Below are 13,238 nucleotides of genomic sequence, written 5' to 3' on the forward strand. Positions count from 1 at the left end.
TACAACCTAAGGCACCAAGTCTGTCAGTGCGAGACCCTCGTTATTGAATGAATATGGGAAAGAAGTTCATACTTAAGGGCTCGTTTTTGCGTGTTTTTACACCATATTAATAAAATCTAACAGACAATAATGTCAAGGAAAGTATAGGGGGGAGGTTATTAGACCGAATTGTAAGTTGAAGGTGAAGAAAGAAAAGTGCGTGAAAAGATAACTTGCCATGGCCAGGAACCGAACCTGCGACCTTCGAATAACGCGTTCGATGCTCTACCACTGAGCGACCACGGCTGCTATCCTCCCTGCCACTTTATTGGGTATATATGTGAATTTTTAAACGTGGGAGTGTCAGTCAGCGCCATCTGTTGCCATGGTGGCGAGTGTGGCACACTCTTTTATGAGCCTGTGTGGCGTCAAGTAGCACGTGAACTTATTACGAGCTGGCAGCTGACCAAGAGTCCTTCGTATACAACCTACTTTTATTTACCCTCTTTTCTTTCTTCACATTTAACTTACAATTCGGTGTAACAACCTCCCATTTATACTTTCTTTGGCATTATTGTGTGTCAAATTTCATATATATATATATATATATATATATATATATATATATATATATATATATATATATATATATATATATATATATATATATATATATATATATATATATATATATATATATATATATATATATATATTCGCCTATGGCTTAGCTTTCCTGGCCGTACTAGTCATAACATGAAAGTCGTGGCATGCCATAATTGTGTCATGAATGTCATGATTTACATTCCATGGTCTTGCTGCTCTTGCGGCTGTTTCATTCGCATAACATATTGCAAAACTGGTACGGTAGGAAATGACTGCACGGCCAATATAAGTGACAGACCTTAACGAGGAAATCATGACATTCATGTCATGTGAAACCTGACTACATGCTACGCTCATAGTGTGCTCGCGGCCATTTCGCTAGCTTCACATATACCAAATGTGGTGTTATGTGACGTGAGTGGATGACAAAGCTATACGACTGGTGCAAACATGATAATCATGATAAGCGTCTCATGCAACATGACAAAATACCACGCTCATGATGTGCTCGTGGCCGTTTTGCTAGCTTCACAAACCAAATTTTTGTATCACGTGGCGTGAATAGATGACGATGGTAAATTATACGTCTAAACATCCTTATCAAGATATGCGTGTCAAATAAAACATGACTACATGCTAAGCTCATAGCATGCTCGCGGCTGTTTCGCTAGCTCTACTTATATAAAAGTTGGTATTACGTGACGTGAATGGACGACGAAGGTAAATGACACCTCCATTCATCATTATCAAGATATGCGTGTCATGTAAAACATGACTACATGCTACGCTCATAGCGTGCTCGCGGCCGTTTCACTAGCTTCACATATACGAAGTTTGGTATTACGTGACATGAATGGACGACGAACACAAATTCCAGGCGTAAACATGATAATGGGAATATGGATGTCATGTACGGCATAATTTGCGTAACGTTGTGCTGATTTCAGTAAAGTGACATAGCAACCATCCTCATTCGTGCTTCGCATATCAACGATTCCCACTGTACGTGGGATCTGCCAATTTTTTTCTTTCTTGTTTTTACTTACTGTTCTGCTCGCCTTCATCATTTTCTCCTTTTTAACCTTCTATCTTTTTTCGTCTCCAATATCTCGTTCCTTTATCTATTCATTTCTACTGAAAGAGTAGGCAGGCGGCGTGCCTTTCTAGATGGCAGTTGTCAGCCTGCTTTCTCCATGTTACCTATGGGTTCTTGTGTCTCAGAATAAATAAATAAATAAATAAATAAATAAATAAATAAAATAAATGACAGCGACGTGACTTCGACCTATAGGGTAGTCATCGAGATACTGCCCTTGCACCCATCCTCATTTCTTCTGACATGTATGCAGCTCGATTCCATTCGCTTTGCTGAGAGCAAAAGTCACAGTTTCGGCACAAGGCCGAAACAATGAAACCGATAGCAAGGCATCGGGCTGTTACACGAAGTAAGGCTAGGATATTAGGAACCATACAAAACGTTTAGTGAACACAGCCGAATGTGCGTTCAGTTGCAGCATTTCTCGCCCATGCAGTGGCACGTTCTTCCTGCTGAAGCCCCCCTTGCTTCAGCGCGACTAGCATTCCGTTGGAGCTGTTCCGCAGGTGTTCCTACAACACGCGGCGGCATCACAAAGGCCGAACTACACACAGCGTTTGGGCCGGCATTTGTCCGGCGTTTCCTTTCTTGGCGTCAGTTGACGATGCCGGTGACGGTAGCGAAAAGTGCAGTTCCGATGCACTTCACCAAAACGTCCGCGTCAGATTTTGCCAGACATTGCAGTGTGGGCATCGACGCCGGAAGCAGCTGGATTGTGGGAGAAGCTTGCGTGCTTCTTGATATATGGTCCCCACTCACCACGAGGAACTGATTGGCCATGAAGCCAGCGGTTATAAAAGAAAATTTTCAATTGCGAAAAGGATGAGGTATAATTCAATCGCCACAGGAATAAACACAAGTTTTAGAAGAAACAGTCAAAGCGCGGCTACATGTCCATTGACAATGAGCCAGTGGTAAATGGTGTATGTATGTAGCTGGGCTCGCCGATAGTGAAATGGAATTCCATGAGTGGTGCGGCCTAGTTTTTTAACGCAGCGCGCTGAGGAGCGGGCAGTCGCTGGTTCAATCCATGGTAAAGGAAAACACACACAGGCACACACACACACACACACACACACGTACATATATATATATATATATATATATATATATATATATATATATATATATATATATATATATATATATATATATATATATATATATATATATATAAGGGAAAGAAGTGTATACCTAAGGGCTCGTTTTTCCGTGTTTTAACACAATATTAATGAGATATATATATATATATATATATATATATATATATATATATATATATACATTACGAATCGGTCTAATAACTTCCGCTATACTTTCCTTGGCATTATTGTCTGTTAGATCTGATTAATATCGTGTCCAAACACAGAAAAAGGAGTCCTTTAGTATACACTTATTTCCCTGATTATATATATATATATATATATATATATATATCAGGGACATGAAGGTGACGGCTAAATCAGCCAAGTTTATTAATATCATTGCTATCGAATAACAACATAGCCACAATGTTTCATGATAGTAATATCTCGGATTTCACGCCCCAAAGCCACAATATCATTATAAGAGACGCCTTAGTGGAGGGCTCTGAAAATTTTGGCCACCTGGGGTTCTTTAACGTGAACCTAAATCTAAGCACATGGGCCTCAACAATTTTGCCTCCATCGAAAGTGAAGCAGCCTCAGCCGGGATTCGATATCGCGACCTTCGGGTTAGCAGTGCCCCTCTGTGGTGGTCTAGTGGCTAAGGTACTCGGCTGCTGACCCGCAGGTCGCGGGATCGAATCCCGGCTGCGGCGGCTGAATTTCCAATGGAGGCGGAAATGTTGTAGGTCCGTGTGCTCAGATTGGGGTGCACGTTAAGGAACCCCAGGTGGTCGAAATTTCCGGAGCCCTCCACTACGGCGTCTCCCATAACCATATGGTGGTTTTGGGACAGTAAATCTTACAAATAAATCAATCGGGTTAGCAGTTCAGTGCCATAACCACTAGGCCATCACGGTGGGGCCAGCCACAATTGTTTTGGGAGGGGATGGGGTTTGAACTCTTGGATAACACCCACGAAATGCTTTCCAGCGTAATAGCACCATCTGTCAGAAGGCACACAATGTTTAAAAAGTTAACCTATAGAGACGCCACGTGCTGTACTCAAGAGAAGCTAACGTGGGCGCATGATGTTACTGCAAAATGTGGCCTGACCCCAATAAATGCGATATGAACGCAGTATTGGCTCCTAAGGAGGGATTTTCGAGCCAGGCGTGGCTTTATTATTTTCTAATCGGGTTCGGTTTTTCGGCTAAATGCATAATCGGCTAAGGCTTGGTTGTTTGTATAGAGGATATGACGCCGAAACTACTTAATTGACGACCGACCTGTGACGGTGGCGTGAAAGGTATATATATAATTGAGTTCACAGATGGCGCACCATATTTGAGGTACGTCTTACCTACTCAAAAATAAAACAAGAGCCACTGAACAGTTGGAAACAGTTTCTCCAATAAAGATGTGGCGTTGCCAGAAGCCTCCACATAAACTTCGTTGCTGTGTTAAATGTTTTATCACTTATATACGCAGGGCTGGTCTCAGGTGGCCTATTCATATGCGGTGACCGGCTGTGAACGTACCCGTTTCTGAGCGAGCGTTGTTTGTTTCCTCGTTTCTTTCGCACCATTCATTCATGGGTCCAGCAATGCTGCGTGTACTTATGACGAGGATAAAAGAGGGAAGATGGAATTCAGGGGCGCTTCACGGCTGGGGTCATCTTGACTCCGCCAAAGAAAGAACGTATACCGAGGTTGAGCGTCTTTCACCTCTAGGTGTCGTTGCTTTATAATGTGCTATCCCACAATGTGCTCTGCAGCTTGGAAGATGGAGCGTCGTGGTTTCCCGTGTATTCCGTCCGAGGCCTGTGATTCGGACGGCCGCCGCCAAAACTACTTTGGCGGGCATCTCGTAGGCCAGTGTATACGATTGCTGGCGATCGGTAACAAGAGTACAAGACGGAGCCGGGCGCGCACAGGAATCGAAGTCGGTGTTCACGGAGGCCGCGCTCGTAATGGGCTGGGCGTCGGGGGTGTGCATCACCGCGGCGAGGGCATCGCGGGGTCAAGCGCCGCGGGGTCGAAGGGCGAGAGACCGCGTACATCGGGCCACGCTGACAGGCGCTGGCCCAGTTCGGCCCCTTCCAGAACGGGCAGCGCAATTGATTTCACGGCTCTTGACACTCGCCGAGAGGCGGGCGGCCGCACGCTCTGCAGCCCCGAACGCGCGCTGGTCAACCGCGCCGAGCAAAAGCATCGTCCGGCAATATGAACGCCGCGCCGATGGGAAAATTCGCCCCGATTCTCGAAACGCGCCTCAAGAACCGCTTTGTGAGGGCGAAACGCTAAACTTTCGCAGTGCTCGCTTCGCGAGGGACTGCAGTTGAACACGTGTCAGCTTGATACACCTCTCAACGGACCCCTCACCTTACTTCAGCCTATAGCAGGGAGAAAGGGACAAAAAAAAACAATTAGGGAGTTTTTTTTGTCCTTTCCACTGATGCCTGCCTTCCCGTAGCTGCAGGTCACGCTCTTCCACCACTGATGAGTGCGAAACGCACATTACTCTTTGCTCAACCGCGATCGCGTGAAATGTATATGCATAAATCGAGCCATGCCGCCCCGTGGAGGCAGCGAACGGAGCAGAACTTGTATCGCGCCTTCTTGTCTCCCTGCAGCTTGTGTGGAAAGCACTTGCCCGTTCTGGCAAATTAGAGTGTCTGCTCTACTCTCGGACAAGACAAGTATGGAGCTGGCGTATAGTGTGAGCCCTGCAAGTATGAATGGGGAGAGAAGTACAGAAAAGAATTAAAGTGCCACAATAAAACTCTCAGAACTTAGATTTAAATTTTTTTTTTGCTGGGTGAAGGATCCAGTCAGGCTATGGAATGCAGATTTTTTCCCTTCGCACCAAACCACGTACACAATGCATTTTTTGTGTATTTGTGACGCGGTTAAATTAATAAACTGACCTTAACTCAACGTTCCCATATTTTGTTTAAGCGCTACAAATTTAGATCCGTTCTATGATACTACGAATGGGGCGTGTGTTTCACAGAAACTGCGTTTTGTTGTGGAAAAACCAAAAAAAAAAATACTTTTTTGGAAATTTTTATGTCGGCGAGTCCTGAAATAGGTAAAGACAGCGTCTGCAGGGCCGCTGAGAAAGTTATTCTGAATCAAATCGAATGTGTTACTCGTCGGCCTTCGCTGTAAACTTTGGTGGGTGGCTATACCATCCACCTCATAGCATTCTGTATACATAGTGTTGGGGTGATTTGCGAAGAAATTTTAGGAATATTAAACATGTCGACGAAGAATAACCAATCATATTCGTTCTTCCGATGTTTTCTGCATTTAAAACCATCCTTGTAGGGCTTACCTAAGTACTTCATAAGCAGGCTGATGTTGTACTTAACGCTATACTTCGCAACGGCCCCTGCACGGTCGTTCACTTAAAAGCCACATAAAAGTATAAAGCGCACGTTAATTGCAGCACACCGTTTTTCTGACCTTTCCTCTGGTTTGGTTTTACGACTCGTCCTTTGGTCGCTTTGGTCAGTGGAGAGCTATTGCACAAATATCCTGTTTATGTTAAATATGGCTGCGGCCGTGGCACCGAGCTCTCGTCATCCATGTAAGATGCAAATCTATTCCATCTTTCCTCGGTGATATATACTTTAGGCATTACACGGCTGAACAGCTTTTGTAAACACGTGGCATCAGAACACCCTCTTACACACTGCAGTGTGGGGTGAATCACGTGCACGGGGGAGACCTGCAGAAACATGGGCCAGCACGTGCGTCATTTCGCTCGTCTCAGCGACACGCTCTCTTGTTTTCCATACATGAATCGCTTTATGAGTCTATACCATCCGGCCGCGACCACTGCAGGAGGATATTCTTTCTGCTTTGCGCGGTATCAGAATGCTTGCTATATCGGGCTGGTTTTTCTGCCCTGCGTGGTCGTTTCTCATTGCGCCGTGGCGGCAGAGGTGACTTGGCTTTTGTTTCCAGGCGCCGCTGGTGCATTCCTCGAGCCGCGCACCTGTGTGCCCTCCCGCTGGCCGTCGGGGTTGGCGAAGCCGCGGTGTCGGGCCGGGGCCGATGGACGCCGCCGGAGGTCGGGCTTGGGTCGTGATCTCGCGTCGCGTGACCACGGCGTCCTTGGACGGCCGCAGCGGGGAACCCGCGGCCGAGCGACACCGCTCCTTCCCGGACAGGCGATCGACGTTCTTCTGCCGCGTTTCGGCTGGTTTTGAAATGGGCCGCCGGCTGCTCGCCGTCTGACGTTGACGCGCTTCCTCGCTGCCGTCTGTCACTGGTCTCTAGTGGATCAGTGTCGATGTTGATTGGCGTGAGTTGTTTATATGTAAATGACGGCGCGGGCGATCTGGCACGATGGCCGCTCAATAATGACAGCGGAGCGCAGTCCTACTTGGAAGAGATCACGCGTTGACGTCATCTCGATTCCGTTGCGCAAGCTGGAGTGGCGCTGAGTTATGGAGACGGATATCCGAGACCGCTGCGCCGCTCTCCCTCGTGACGGTGCTCACTGGGAGGGACGTGGCGTTGCTTCGCACACTCCGCAAGGGGAGAATAATTAGTCTGCAACAATTGCTCTTATCTCGACATTCAGCTGAAATTTCGCGTGTTGAGTGGGAGATGTGCTTTTCAAGACGTACTACTTCAGATATAGCACTTTTAGAAAAAGCTTGGAAGCGCTGGTAATCTATGCTAACTTTTAAAGCGCCCAAGCAGAACTATATATCACAAAAGGCTGCGTCCATATTGGACCTTTGTGTCCTGTCTACTTTTGTGAACTCCTCCGCCACGGTGGTCTAGCGGCTAAGGTACTCGGTTTTTGACCCGCATGTCGCGGGATCGAATCCCGGCTGCGGTGGCTGCATTTTCGAAGGAGGCGAAAATGCTGTAAGCCCGTTTGAATTCACCGTTTGAAAATGCTGAAGGCCCGTTGAATGCACCGTTTGTAGACCCGTTTGGATCGCCGTTTGAATGAACCGTTTGGGTGGACGTTAAACAAGCACAGGTAATCGAAATTTCCGGAGTCCTCCACTACGGCGTCTCTCATAATCATTAGGCAGTTTTGGGACGTTAAACCCCACATATAAATCAACCAATGCTTTTGCGAACTATGAATGTTAACTTGCCTATGTTGACTGTGGGCGCCTCACCAAAGCTAGGCCCGTGTGCTCAGATTTGGGTGCACGTTAAAGAACCCCAGGTGGTCAAAATTTCCGGAGCCCTCCACTACGGCGTCTCTCATAATCAAATAGTGGTTTTGGGAAGTTTAATCCCACAAATCAATCAATCAATCACCAAAGCTACCATGCTTCTTAGGTGTCGAGTATATATATTACGTATACGGGGAAAAATGCTCCCGTGCGAAATTGGAGCACGTTACTCATGTGGTCGCTGCTTCCCTGCCGAGGGGACAATGGACTCGTTGGCGCTTCCTTAGCCCTAATGTCAATTTCAATATCTTGACCAAACTTTCCCCAAGCTTCATTTATTTGGCCCCTGATTTTTATTCTATCTTTTTAAAAGTGGTGTGGACAGTGTCCCCTACAGGAGACAATTGAGGGCCTGCATCTTTTGTGATAGCCTATCTAGCGACGCGTCTTCCTTAAAGCAGGATCTGGTCCCTTAATATGACGGCTATCTTTAGCTGCAGAGTTGCCATAACTGCTCGAGTAGCGACGTAACGTATAATTACGTGGGTTCAATCCATCGGTTTGTGGTTGGTGTTGTGAGGCCGCTTGTATTATCTCTTGTTTTTTATCTCTGAGAGGCGTCGGTGCCAACAGCTCGCTTCGATTTCAATGCCACTTCAGCTTGTACATTTGTTCCCAATTCGACAATGTTTTGCCGAAATCGTGCCTGAGTTATGCGGTCACGCGGGAGAAATTTCGCTTCCATTCACACATATGCACTACTTTCATTAGAGCTTCTTTTTCTCGTTTCTCGTTTTATGGACGTGTTTACAAGTTATTTTCATGACTTTGAACTATCGGTTGCTTGTGCTAACCTCAAATAAAAACAAAATAAGTTTTTTTAGAATAAAAAGGCGTTCACACAGCTGTTGTGTTCAAACATGTAGTAATAACATTATTGCTATTATTCTATAATTACAATACGTCTTGTAATGAGAAACTCAGTGAATTGCTTCAAGGAAGTTAAGTTCATGTATGTTACTCATTCCTTGCCCAAATATTTTTCAATAAAATATCTGCCCCGCCCCCCAAGAAAAAGGAAGAAAAAAAGTAATTTCACTTACACAATGTCGCACAAGGCTGGTTCGAAGCATAGCTGGTGGACTACAAAAAGAAGAGGACCATGAAGAAGAAGAAGATAATGAAAAGAGTGCGTGCTCGTTAATGGGGACCATAGTTGTCCTATACGACACCGCAAAATATATACGTGCTATAATAGACTATACATGGCTATACTTCCTTTTTGTTTCGTCTTATTTTTTGTGTATGTTGCAAACATATCTTTCAAGGGTATGTATGCCTACCTTTCAAGCGAAAGAACAAGCAGTCGTCACACAATGCGAATAGCGTAACGAGTGAGTCGTCCAATGCTCCAACCCATTACAAAAGCTTGTTCTTGTTCCCCTATTAAGTGTGACGCATACCCACTTCAGCCATAATTCCTCATCGTCGTCAGCCTCTGCATGAACAATTGGCACAAAATTTCTTGCAAGTGCAGCGGATACCACGCTTCTCTGAAGAATGACGAAAAATAGCATAGCGAATGCTGGCCTACTACCCAAAAAAAAAATCATTATTGATGCCATAGTGGGTATCAAGCAAGTGTGCTTGCAGCAGTTACCCAATGAGTGTTTAAAAAAGGCTCTGAAAAGTCGCTCTTGTAGCTTTCGCTGTGACTCTGCTGTGCCTTCTGCACAAGCCTGGCGTTTTCTTCTGCGCACGCCTGGTGCAGGCCTGGCCTAGCATCGCGGTTTTGCAAAGGACGCCCGCAACGACAAATTACAAAGACAGTGCTTGTGCAAACGTTACGTAGCCAATAACTGAACGTGTGGCCTCACTCTTCTTTAGGGACCGAATGCTCTGGTGACAACTGTCGGAAAGAACCGTACTCCTTTTGGAAAGGACAAGTTCCCGGCGTCATTGTTGGTGAGTGCACCACGTCGCTTGCCACACAGTGCATACATGTGCGGCCCTGCCGTGGTGATCTAGTGGCTAAGGTACTCGGCTGCTGACCCGCATGTCGTGGGATTGAATCCCGGCTGCGGCGGCTGCATTTCCGATGGTGGCGGAATTATTGTAGGCCTGTGTGCTCATATTTGGGTGAACGTTAAATAACCCCACGGTGGTCTAAATCTCCAGAGCCCTCCACTACGGCGTCTCTCATAATCATATGGTGGTTTTGGGACGTTAAAACCCACATATCAATCAGTGCATACATATGCTATCCGTGGATACGCGTAGCCCCCTCCATATAAACATATACCCATGAACAGCTTTATGCTCTAATTAATAGGCGGATCGTCGCGAGAACATTGTGCCAGACGGGAACATTTCAAATAGATTTCGGTAATAAACTCTATATTAGAGATGCGAAGCAGGTCTTTGACTAGCCTGTGTAACGCTGTCCGTCCGTGTCTTCGTGCCAAGGCGCCGCACCACGTTCCTCCCGCCACAGTTGTTGGAACGGTGGGTGGTGGTAGTGGTTAGAAGATGAGAAAAGGCACCTAATTTCTGCAGCCCGGTCGGGAGCACGGCGCAGCGCCTAAATGGAACGATGCCAAGTAGGTGAAGTCACACATGCAAGTTGACGTCACTCTCTCCCTCACTCGCAGCACGCTCGCCGTAGCGCCTGCAGATGCCGGCTCCTTTGCCCGCTTGCAACACACTTCTCTCTCGCTTCGCCCTCTCCACCGCCCGCTACGCTCGACCACACATCGAGTGGAAACCCTCTTTCGGCTCGATTATCTGCGACCAAACTTACGTGAAACCCGACCCGCCGACCGTGTCTTTGCGTTGCAAAGAAACGTTTACTCGAGTAAAGGCTACAATGAGTTTCACTTCAAACCGTTCTTCCAGAACGCCGTTTCAGGCGGGTCAACGGCGTGCGCACCGCTGCTGCTTCGCATCCCATCATGGTTCCCTTCGGGAGAGATGGTCCGTACTTTTTTGCGTAGCATATGATACAAAGGCGTTCTGCACTGTCAGACAAGAAGTGAGATAATCTGAGATAGGAGCTCGATATTCAAAACACAATAATTAGTGACTGCACTGCAAGCATCATCCACTCGACATTTTCATTCCCACCAATGACGCAGGCTTATTATAGCCTGATGACTTTGGTGGGCGCCATGTATGATTGTTGTGCTCCGGAGCATGAAAATACCCATTCGTATACATGTAAAACGTGGTGAAGCTGCACCTTTTAGACATGCAGTACTTGCTACTTTGTGAATTAAGGCCAGTAATATGGAGTAGAAAATGAATATATACTTTTGTAAAATGTGTAAGGTAAAGGCCACACAATTTCTTTTCAATAATTGTCTAACCATGGAACACACCTGACAATCATGATGGTATGTGGTTTTTCATGGCGAAATGACCAGGTTTGGCGAAAGAGCGCCATACTTGAAATGATCATCGGGCAAGGCTGACTCAATAAAAAAAAAAAACTAGCACCGCTTTCCCACTTTTAACGTGACGTACGGTATAAAAACCTACGCGACCTCTCACACAATGAGGAAAAAATTGTCAGTCCGTTTAGCTAACGCTAGGGAATGCGATCTTCATGCTACTGCATGATGGATGGCAATTTTTTCACCAGCCGCATGAGCCATTGGGCTTGTTTTAATGACAGTCAATTACTCTCCAACGCAGTCGAAAGACTGGATGCTCGTATGTGCATGGGTACTTAAGCACCAACTCGTCGTCCTACGTGGTAATAAAGACAACTTTGCATTTGTTGAGGTCGACTATGGCATGTGCGAACACAGACACTTGTGATGCACGGTCACTGCCTTTTCGCTACCCCCCCCCCCTCTATGTATATCTCTCAAGTCTTGCAATTCTCCTTTTCTTTTTTTCCTTCAACGTAGAATAGCCAACCTCTTCACTTGCTTGCTTGACCTTTACATATACCATCTCGCCTTACGGGATTGGGTAAGAAAACTGCGGTCAAAGGGAAGACGTAAAAAATAAAGGTAAGACGAGGAGCAGAAGTTTTTAAACTATTTGAAAATGGGATAAGTGTATAGACAGAAAGCTTTTATAGTAACCTTGTACATGTATAGAAAGCATGAGATAATATAATAATACCGCTAAGCATTTTGGCTATAAGTGGAATCTCGCTATAAGAGACACCGATATTACGAATTATCGGTTATAGGAAACTAAATGCGAGCTTTTGTTGGACACACTAGATTTCAGTTCCATTTATTATCTTTTTTTCATGAAACCGAAAGTTTGAGATAGCCACCCCGATGTCGGCTATAACGAGGAAATGTTTGGGTTCGCGTGGGCCTCAAAACTCCAAAGGAAGCAAAAAAAAAAAATCAGAATAAATGTTAAAAGAAAACTGCCGACCAGATTTTTGTTTGAAATCTGTTTTGAAATTTGGTTGCAACCTAACAAAAAACTTTGTTTAAAACGTGGTTAAGAAATTTTGGAAATTTCTACTTGTAGCTACTTGGAGAAGCTACTTAGAGAAACGACCGACCAATAAAACTGCTCAACTCTAAAATGCCTTCTCGTGCAAGAAAACTGCAGCAAACTTCGTTCTGCCTATCACATCGTTTTGGTAAGTATAGTATTCTTGCGTGAACCATACTGCCGATTTGTTTGAGCCGATTTTTATCTATACTGTCCCAACGAATGTCGGATATAACGAAGTAACTTATAAACTCGGTGCTACCACCTTACGACGGAAGTCCAACTGCATAGCGTCGGCTTGCCAACATCACTGATTTCTCTCTTTTCTTTTCTTCCTTCTGAGGCAGGGCTCTCAACTCCAGAAGATTGGACCACTGTAACCAAAAGTCACTGAATAAGTGCTACTGTTATAATTTTAGTACGTATGATATGTCGTGGATACTAAATTATATGTGTAAATTTGCAAGGAAAGAACTTTATTGTTTAAGCTATCTATCATTGCAAGTTACATCGTAATCCGTCTGGATGATTAACGGAACTGAATTGTAAAGACTTTTTAAAGACGAGTCTTTCTTGGGGACCTTCGGCGCAAAAATTTTGCTCTGCCTGCCTGCCTGCCAGCCTGCCTGTCTGTCTGTCTGTCAACTGTCTGTGTGTCTGTACATTTGTCTGTTTGTTCGCCCTTAATGATACCCTAAACGGCATCAAATTATACTCCAAACGACCAACCCCATCCGCAGCACCCACCAATATTGCTCAAGATTTAGCGTTCATACTTGTGGGGTTTTCAATTAAAAAGCATTTTTTTCGCATATCTGAGGCACTATAACAACACTTCAATATTCTGTATATGTGT

This window comes from Rhipicephalus microplus, chromosome X, assembly GCF_043290135.1.
Source record: "Rhipicephalus microplus isolate Deutch F79 chromosome X, USDA_Rmic, whole genome shotgun sequence".
NCBI classification, from domain to species: Eukaryota; Metazoa; Arthropoda; class Arachnida; order Ixodida; family Ixodidae; genus Rhipicephalus; species Rhipicephalus microplus.